Source organism: Callospermophilus lateralis, chromosome 7 (genome assembly GCF_048772815.1).
Source record: "Callospermophilus lateralis isolate mCalLat2 chromosome 7, mCalLat2.hap1, whole genome shotgun sequence".
Classification (NCBI taxonomy): domain Eukaryota; kingdom Metazoa; phylum Chordata; class Mammalia; order Rodentia; family Sciuridae; genus Callospermophilus; species Callospermophilus lateralis.
In genome coordinates this window covers 70,604,092-70,614,014 of record NC_135311.1, presented here as the reverse complement: position 1 = coordinate 70,614,014, position 9,923 = coordinate 70,604,092, and the positions used below count along the sequence as shown (strand labels likewise).

General features: G+C 37.2%; 1 pseudogene; it reads left to right on the top strand.

Moving 5' to 3' along the window:
* Positions 1 to 440: 440 nt before the first annotated feature.
* On the top strand, positions 441 to 7,208 carry LOC143404422 (guanylate-binding protein 5-like; annotated as a pseudogene).
* Positions 7,209 to 9,923: the final 2,715 nt, after the last annotated feature.

Here is a 9,923-nt window from a genome sequence, read left to right as displayed (position 1 = left end):
TAGATAATGGCTTAGAATTAATGCAATTCACTTTGGACCTGGACTTAATAAGAGAAATACAAAAATTTATATTTGGCAAATAATCAAGCTAGGGACATTAAAAAAAGGAATATAAGTAAACCAAAATCCAGGGGAAGGAGTTAGATACAAAGAGCCAGTAGGTAAGATTCAGGAAATAAATTTTTCTATGTCCACCAAATATTTAAGAATAAGCAAGGTAACTGATAGCAGGCCTAGGACTGACTGACTTTACCATGGTGCTCTTGATTATCTTTTTTTATATTTTTTTATATTTTGTTTTTTAATGTCTTCAGAAAGAGGCCATGCTGGGGAACAGTTATGTTTTCAGGTTCCGTAAGCAAAATGGCTTTCTCTGCTTAAAGACTAGAAATTGCTGCTCATCCCACCTCTTCCCTTGAAGACTAAGTAATATCCCAGACATGGCCTCAGAGACCTACATGCCCGGCCCTGTGTGCCTCATCGAGGACATGGAGGGGCAGCTAGTGGTCAAGCAGGAAGCCCTGCAGATCCTGTCGGCCATCACGCAGCCCATGGTGGTGGTGGCCATCATGGGCGTCTGCAGCACAGGCAAATCCTACCTGATGAACCAGCTGGCTGGGAAGAAAAAGGGTGAGTGCCACCAACAGAGCTCTGCTGAGCCTTCTGTCCACCACACTATGGGCGTCCAGCATGGGGATGGAGGGGGAAAAGATAGTGCCAAGGAGGGACAGTGAAAACCAGTGTTTGGGCCACATATGGGTCTTTTAATTGGAGAGATAAAAGGCAGGTTTCTGTCCCTGACATACAACTTTTTAAAAATGTCGATCTTAATGTCTTTCAGGGAGAAACACAATATATTCCCATCATAAAGAATGAGATCAATGAAATAATTTCCATATTTATTTATATATGACAGCGGAATGCATTACAATTCTTATTACACATACAGAGCACAATTTTTCATAGCTCTGGTTGTAGACAATGTACATTCACACCAATTCCTGTCTTCATACGTGTACTTTGGATAATAAGATGGTCCATATGCATAATTATAAACTTTAAAAAATTCACTTGCATATTATTATAAAAACCATAAAAATTTTCCACTTACAGAATTTGACTTTATTTCCCCATTTCTCTATTGTAATGAAGATCGTATTTTCTGCTGTTTCCTTATTATGCTTTCCTTAAACCCTAACTCAATCATCAAGAAAATACAAAAATACACAAATCCCCTTCTCTGTGACAACCCCTGCACTCCCCTCTGCAGGCTTCTCTGTGGGCTCCACGGTGCAGTCTCACACCAAGGGAATCTGGATGTGGTGTCTGCCTCATCCTGAGAAGCCAGGCCACACCTTAGTTCTGCTGGACACCGAAGGCCTGTGTGATGTAGAGAAGGTAAGGACAGAAGATTCTTTTATGATTAAACTCCTTATCACTGAACATGCTTTGTACAAGGAGTTTTTCATTTTGTTTTTATAAATTTGTACTTTTACTTGACTGGACTATATTGCCCCTCATTTTTTTGTTTCTATTTTCAATAGTGTTTGGAAGTCTGAAGTGAGAAAATATATTTATAATGCAGAATGAGTATTAGAACTACATTGATGTTTTTGCTTAGTAGTTCCCAGGTATATAAAAATGGTGCAAATAAACTCACTTTACAAGCTTATATGGTTAGTAGTGGGCACAGGATGAGATGAACTTCTGTTCAAATCAGGGCTCTGGCACTTTTCGCTTTCTGACCTTGACAAGAAGAGTGAGTCTCCCTAAATTTTTAATATTCTTTTTGGTCTTATCCAACTCATCATAGGAGAAGTAGACACATGGATCTTTTTTACTGCATAGGTCTTTTCTAGTTATATTCTAATAAGTATTTAGGAACAAGTTCACAGAAGAAAATGAATTAGATTTGTACAACTTGACCATTCCATAAAGATACCTATCATAACTAATTACAAGCTACTCAAGCAAAGTCACTAAACTCAGACTTGAGAAGAGATGTACATAGTTGACTCTCATGAGCTGGTTTTTGCAACTAACCAAACTTTCTCTTGAACGTCCACTGTTTGCTTTTTATGTTTTGATTTTGATTTTTACATTTGATTTACCTACCAAGATGCAAAGATAGTAATCAAAAATTTCAGCTTCAGTTTCCTTACAAAATGGAGATATTAATAATGAGTTCATCCCACAGCATTAAAATTAGAAAAGATCAGTAATGTGAACTCCCTTGTGGATAATAATTATTTAATAAAATAGATATATGTATTGTTCACATAGGCTGATTTTGTTTTAGTACCAGGAAAACCTTGATTTTAACTATTCTGGTTACCCCATTGACTATTAATTTTGCATTTTTCTATCAGTGACTATAAGTGGGACTCTGGAGTTAGAAATTTATGCTTTAGGGTAAAATTATCAATGAGAAAACTATGGAAGTTCATGTGTTTGATCACTTGTGTTTTCCCTGCTTAACACTTGTATATCAGAATCTTATTTTCAATGATAGTTCATTTGGAAATGCCATTTGACATGACATCTTCAACAAGTCCAAGATCAAGACACTTCCAGGAGGCATCAAGGTCAATGGACCTTGTGAGTATCTCTTTAAGGATTTCCCTTCTATTCAACATAATGTGTAACATGTAACAAGGTCCTTGGGTCAACATTGCATAAACAATTACCACTGTGCAAATCATATGCACCATGTTTACAAAAGCTATAATGAATCCAAAAAGTATTTCTAATATTTGTTTTAGTAATGCCTATAAGGTTACATGAAATAGGAACATGATGAAGTTAGATATTTTATCTTTCAGTCTTCCCCTGTTCATTTAGATTACTCCCGGTAGATTGACAGCATTTGTTCAACAAATAAATTCAATGCATGTGGTGTGTCACAATTTTGGTAGATATAGTGACACATACCTGTTCCCTGTGAAAATGGAACTTGGTTGCTACAAGTATTGAACTAAGGTCCAGTATTGAACTAGACCCTCTAAAGATATCCAATCAGACTTCTTGCTCTACCTTTACCTAACAACTTCAGGTTTCATAACTTTGTAAATGATTGTTGTATTATTGAGGGAAGTAGAACAAATGACAAAGAAGGAAAACCAGGAAGTTCCAACACAGAATAAGGGACAATTGATCTAAATTGTATAATTTGCTTCTTTTCAGAGAATGGTATGATAACTTAAATACTTTTTAAAAAATGAGAGAAGAGGAAATTTTGAAGAAAATGGAAACCCAAGGCAGAGGGAAATAAAAGGAGGATTAAAGAGGCAAAAAAAATCCAATCACATGAATGTGCATGATTTTATAAGATCATCTGCTTATTTCTCTATGGAGAAGGATTAAAATCATACAATCATATATCTTGGGGCTGCGGTTGTGGCTCAGCGGTAGAGAGCTTGCCTAGCATGTGTGTCGCCCTAGGTTCGATTCTCAGCACCACATACAAATAAGTAAAAAAAAAAAAAATTATCAACAACTAATAAAAATATTTTTTTTAAAATCATACGATCATATATCATATATCTAGACATTTTCCCTTTTTTCTTCTTTAGCCCCTATTTCTTTTCCCAAAGAAGGAAAAACCTGTCTTCTTAATCTCACGATTTCCTAAAGAAAGTTATCTACTGGTCAGAAAGTTGTTGAATGAATGTTATCAGAATTAATTGACATTAATTAGTCAATTAGTCAATTGTTTCATTTACTTTTAAAGCAAATAACACCAGTATCTCTTCCTCTGGGCAGGTTTAGAGAACCTGGTGCTGACCTATGTCAACGCTATCAACAGTGGAGATCTGCCCTGCATGGAGAACCCATTCCTGACCCTGGCCCAGAGAGAGAATGCAGCTGCAATAAAAAGGGTACTTGCCCACTATGACCAGCTGATGGGCCAGAAAGTGCAGCTGCCCACAGAGACCCTCCAGGAGCTGCTGGACCTGCACAGAGCCAGTGAGAGAGAGGCCATAGAAATCTTCAAAAAGAACTGTTTCAAGGATGAGGACCAAAGTTTCCAGAAGGAATTACAGGTAATTGTGTGTGTTTTATTCTAATTCATGTGCTTTATGGTGAACAGAAGGAAAAATATTATTGTGAATAACACAATAAGACTTTTTTAAGAAAAAAATTCCTATTAGACTAGAAAACAATGATATTTGCCTATGTGTACATATTGTCACTTTTCATTTGTAAACAAAATGTAAATACCTGGGCCCTTTAGAGTCTGAAGTTTTCCTCTATGCACACAGCTCAACTTTACCTTGTTACACCCAAGAGCTAAATTTGAATTGATTTTATTCCTTTAAAACATTGTATTTATAGGGGATAATATTGGCCAAAATATGTTATATTCTTTGCATGTTTAAATACATAAAAACAAATCCCATCATTATATACAACTACAATGCAGCAATAAAAATGTGAAAAGAAAAAAATAATTGTATTTACAAAGTCATGTTTTATCTTTTTATTAAGCAGAGAGAATTATCATTTGGATCTGCTAAAGTATGAGCTATCTACGATTAATAGAGCAATTTGACATCATTCCAGCTAATTATTCACTTCTACTTCTTAAAGGTAGAAAAATACTGAAACCAGAAATGCTAAAAAAAGTAGGCTGCATTTAAAATGAGGATTTGAGTTTAGAGGTCTGTGGACATAAGATCACATCTAAAGCAGAAATGCAAGAGAGGGGTTTCAGGAAATTTCACACCCAAAAGTAAATGCCATATTTTATAGACTATCATTCTTGTAACTATTTCAGGTTTGCTGGGAAGGGTATAGTCTTGCTTATATTCATTGAAGTTTCTTAAATAAATAATCTCTTTAAAAATAAATTTCAGAAAGACTGAGGTGTTGCTAATATCTCCATGGGTTCTTTCCCTTTGAAGACCCTACTAGATGCGAAGCAGAATGACATTTGTAAGCAGTGAGAAAGCCTCTTCGGATTGTTGCTCAGCTTTACTTCAGGATATTTTTGGTCCTCTGGAAGAAGCAGTGAAACAGGGGCTTTATTCTAAGCCAGGAGGCCATAATCTCTACCTTCAGAAGACAAAGGAGCTAATGACAAAGTATCATCAATAGCCCAGGAAAGGAATACAGGTATTTCCCAGGATTCTATCTATTAATTATGTGAAATGCTGAGGTGCCTGTTTAAAAAAGCCATTGAGGACAGGACATGCACACAGGAACAGAGGTGCAGTTTATGTCTCTGCCTCAGAGTTACTCTGTAACTGAATGAGCATGCCTGGGAATTATGTACCTGGTGTTGGTATTTTAGCACAGGATGTGGGTGTGCTAATGATAGCTGCGGAATTAACCTGAACCATCACCATAATCACCAGAAGTCTATTGCAAACATGAGTACTGACTGCAACAAAGGGACCATTTTTGGCTCTACAGAACAGAATTCCAATTATTATTACTTATTTAAGAAAAACTATAATTGGTTTATATATCTAAAATCAGAAGTTTTTAATATGAATACTTTCCAGAGTTCAAACAGTGTCCTCAGTGGTCCTCCTTTCTTTTTCCTTTCCAACCTCTGCTTCATTATTCCGCTTCATTTTCCTGATTATTGGCTTCATTTTCAACTAGACTTGCCCCACATGACTACCAGGAAGATACAACTGATACAATTCCTCTTAGTGCCTCAATCCTCTGGGAACAGAATATGTGTTTCCCAGCCTCCTTACCAGTATTTAAAACACTCAAGTTGCAGTATTTTTCCTTCTGTGAATGAGTTCTTTTCATCAAGTGGCCTTGAGTGCTCTGATTGGCCCAGCCAGGTTCTTTTTTTTCTTTTCTTTTCTTTTTTTTTTCTTTTTTTTTTTTTAGAGAGAGAGAGAGAGAGAGAGAGAGAGAGAAGTTTAATATTTATTTTTTTTTTAGTTATTGGCGGACACAACATCTTTGTTTGTATGTGGTGCTGAGGATCGAACCCGGGCCACACGCATGCCAGGCAAGCGCGCTACCGCTTGAGCCACATCCCCAGCCCCCCAGCCAGGTTCTGAACCCCACCTATGGAGAGGCTTGATGCACCTCTCCATCAGGTGCAGGCAGAGCGCCTTCTAAGAGGAAAAGATGATTGATAGAACAAGAAATATAATTGTATCACATCGCTAAACACAATTTCTAGATCTTACTGTGTGTTTTTGGGGTTCCTAGGCTGAGGAAGCTCTACAAATGTATTTAAAGTCCAAAGAGTCTGTGCGTAACGCTGTTCTACAGACAGACCATGCTCTCACAGCCAAGGAAAAGGAGATGGAAGGTGAGAAGAGAACAGAAGTAATGCAAGAAAGACAAGAAATGTTCAGAAATTTGAAATTCATGTGTCCTGGCCTAGCTGAGATCATTCACCTAGAGCAAGACAAAGAGGCTTCTTGTCCCCACAGGTGGTATCTAAGTATGGCAGGATTAGTTGCAGTATGGTTATCTGGAAGGAAAAACAATGGCAGGAATTTTCTGTGTGGGTTGGAACAATAAGGATTGAGAACTGAGAACCGGAGGCCCAAAGGAGGGACAGAGCTGTCCTAGAAGGTTTATCCTTTTCCTTGTTCTCCTCAGAGGCACGTGTGAAAGCAGGGCTGAAGCAGAAAGTGTGGAGGTGATTCGTAGGCAGATGCAACAAATGATGGAGGAGAAGGAGAGACTCCATCAGCAGCAAATAAGTCAAATGGAAATAGAAATAGCAAACATTTTGGCACAGCAACACAGGAATGTGGCACGTCAGCTCCAGGTATTGAATCAGTTGTTTCAGCCTAGGGTTGTGTTTCTGTCCTTTCTCTATAAGAATGAGAGCATGAAACAGTGAGGGGAGATGAAGAGTACTAGGGTGGTTCAGGGCAGGAACTGTGGAATCAGACTGCTGGATGTGCATCCAAGCTCCACTGTTACCAAATACATGGTGTAAGCAAGTTATCTATGTCGTCTGTGCCTGTTTTCCTGTTGCATAGAATAGAAATGGGGGTTAGACATATTTGTGAGGTTATTGTGATAAGCAAGTGCTTTAATATTTGGATTTAGAATGGTGAGTGGAATAGAATAAGAATATAAATTATTAAATCTATAGCAATGCATTTCCGTCCCACATTGATTAGCCTTTTCTGTTAATTTGTTAATGGCTCTGGAAAATCCTTTGCCCTGATTATACCTGTTACATCAATTTCATCTTGCATTTTGTCTTTGCTGTTGTCCTTGCCTCGGTCATCTCTGGTTCTTATGGCCTTGAACTTGCAGTGCTTGTTTCACCAAGTCCTGTAGTTTATCATCACTCAATAAGCAGGAGTTCTCCTCTCCCAAGCACTGTACAAAGCCCTCTGTATGCATTCTCTCATCTATTTACTGTGAAGCAGAACTGTGGTGTCCCCAGTTTTATATGAGGTTAGCGATGCCCCAAGGGGATAACTAAATGTGAGTATCTCACACCCTTGTGAAGCTTTGAAGCTGCCTTTCCCATTAGTGGTATCCTCAGTGTTGATGCTCCCTAGATTCTTTGGCAAATTCCTGTGGGAACACCTCATAAGATAGACAACATCCCAACATTTTCTCTGGCTTACCATGGAACCTGTGGGTACCAGTTTTTCAGTAACTACCCCAGGGTATTTTGGGGATTGTAGCTCTTTTCTGAAAGGCATTATGGGCAAACTCTGGTGTTTGATCCCCTCATTCTTTTCTTGTACTTCTCCCTCCAAAGTTTGGTGACCTGGACCATTTCCCTCATCTAAGGCTCAGACACCTTGCCTGACTGCACATCACCTAGATATTCTGTTTTTGTGTCAGTTTTTTCTCTTACAAACACCGTTAATTTTTCCTAAAAATGGAAAAGAGGATTCGGAAAGAGGATTGAAGTCAAGTTGTGACTAAGATTAATCAAGGAAACTGGGTAGCATAGGTGAAAGGGGAGCCTTGGGATGGAATTCTACAGACCCCAACATTTCAGGGACTGGATGTTTCTGGAACTAGAGAAAGAGGAATGTGACTAACTATAGAAGTAGAATGGACCTACCTAAATGGAAAAGAAAAACATGGAAATGCCTATTGTTTCTGTGCATTAAAGGTAGTAAGGACAAGTCAGTGGTGTAGCAATCAGAATGAAGCTGACCTTGCTTTTTGCTGTTTTATTGTTTTTATTTATTACTTCTCAGGCAAGTGGTGACATGATCCCTCAAGCTCAAATTACCAGGTTTCATGATCAGATCCAGCATCTCCACCGTGCTAGTGATTCATGTATCATTCTCTAACATACTGAAAACATTAGAGCTTCCTCTTCCTATTTCTTTTCACTGAAGATGAGAAACTAGAAAATGTGGGACAATGAACATTTAAACAATCCCAAAGCCTTTTGCCTAATCTTTCAGTTTATCTCTAGGTATGACAAGTTACCTAGGTGTTGTTAAACACAGTCAAATGGACATCTCTAGAGGATGAAAGGAAATACTACTGTAAAATTGTGTCATGTGCTTTAGGGCTAAAGAGAAAGCCTTTTCCTTCGCATTCATCCTCACCTGAGTTAGTTCATACTCAGAGAATTATATAATAGAAAACATTGGTCTTAATATTTGTGTATTATTTGAAATCCTTTAGACCTCATAAATAATAGGCATAAGTAATGTGTAATGTGCCAAAATTCTGATGATGCTCATTTAGTTTTATACTTTCTATATGTGAAAGTTAAATCATCATAACCTTTGCAGTCTTTTGTGAGAGCCTGTTGATTATTTAAAAATATTGATTAAATGAATGTATCTGTTAGTATGTAGTTTTAACTATAAAATATTTTTAAGCCATAAATCTATTATGGTTTTAACTCTTTTTAAAAATGTTTCACAGTATTTAAAATTCTATGGGGAAATCTTCTAAATTTTCATCAGGAGATTAGGAATTTCTTTAAAAACTAGAATTAAAATATACTTTGCTATGCCTTTCTATTTGTTTTGTTTAACTCCAATAAAAGTTTTAAAAATTGTCGGAATACTCCACAAAGTTACATTTCTTTATCCCTTATTACCACTTAATTATATAAAGAATTTCCAGTGGGGAGATATTAGAAGTGCATCATTTATTTTTTAGTTGCTCAAAATGTGTTTTACTTATATACAGAAGAAAAACACATTAGTGTTAATATCTGTACTTTTTCTTCTGTTCTTTGAGAATTTTATTTCTCTAAACTTCTTGTATCAGCAAAAGTCTGTTCAGCTATATTTCTGGACTTGACCTCAACTCCACAAGGTACCAGCACACTGGCTGAGCATTTATTTAGCAATACTCTATAGATACCTTTGTGAGCTATGCAGACCACAAAACAGAAAACAACATATATTTTACACCTGAGGAAATGGCATAGTCGGAAAGAACAACTTTCTATATCATTACTATTTATCTTCAACACACTTTTAAACCTGGGTCATGGCATAATTAATCTACTTATCCAAAGTTCCTACCATTTATATTGTTAGTCTAGACCACACTACAAATAATCTGACATCTAGCTCACTAACTCTTCTCTAGTATCTCCCCACCAAATAAGGGGTCTTCCCCTTACAAAATTCTAGAGGTGCAAGTTGCTTCCACCAGTGGTCCACAAACTTTCCTTCCCACCAGCTTCCTTGGCTCCCATGTGTCCCCACATACTCTGTCATCTAGAACAGAACTGTGTTATTGGATACAAAATGACAAGAAAAGGCACTGAAAGATGAACAGGGACAGTTTTTTAGAACTACTAAGAACTAGACTATGTTTTCTGACCCCACTGATCTTATTATTATGAAATTAAATGACTAAATTATTTAGGTATAATGAGAAGTGAGGAAATAGATTCTCTCCTGGAGTCTCCATATGAATCACAAACCTGCTAATGCCTGAGATTAGCCTCGCAGACTTCTGATTTCCAGAATTGTAGAGTATAAGCT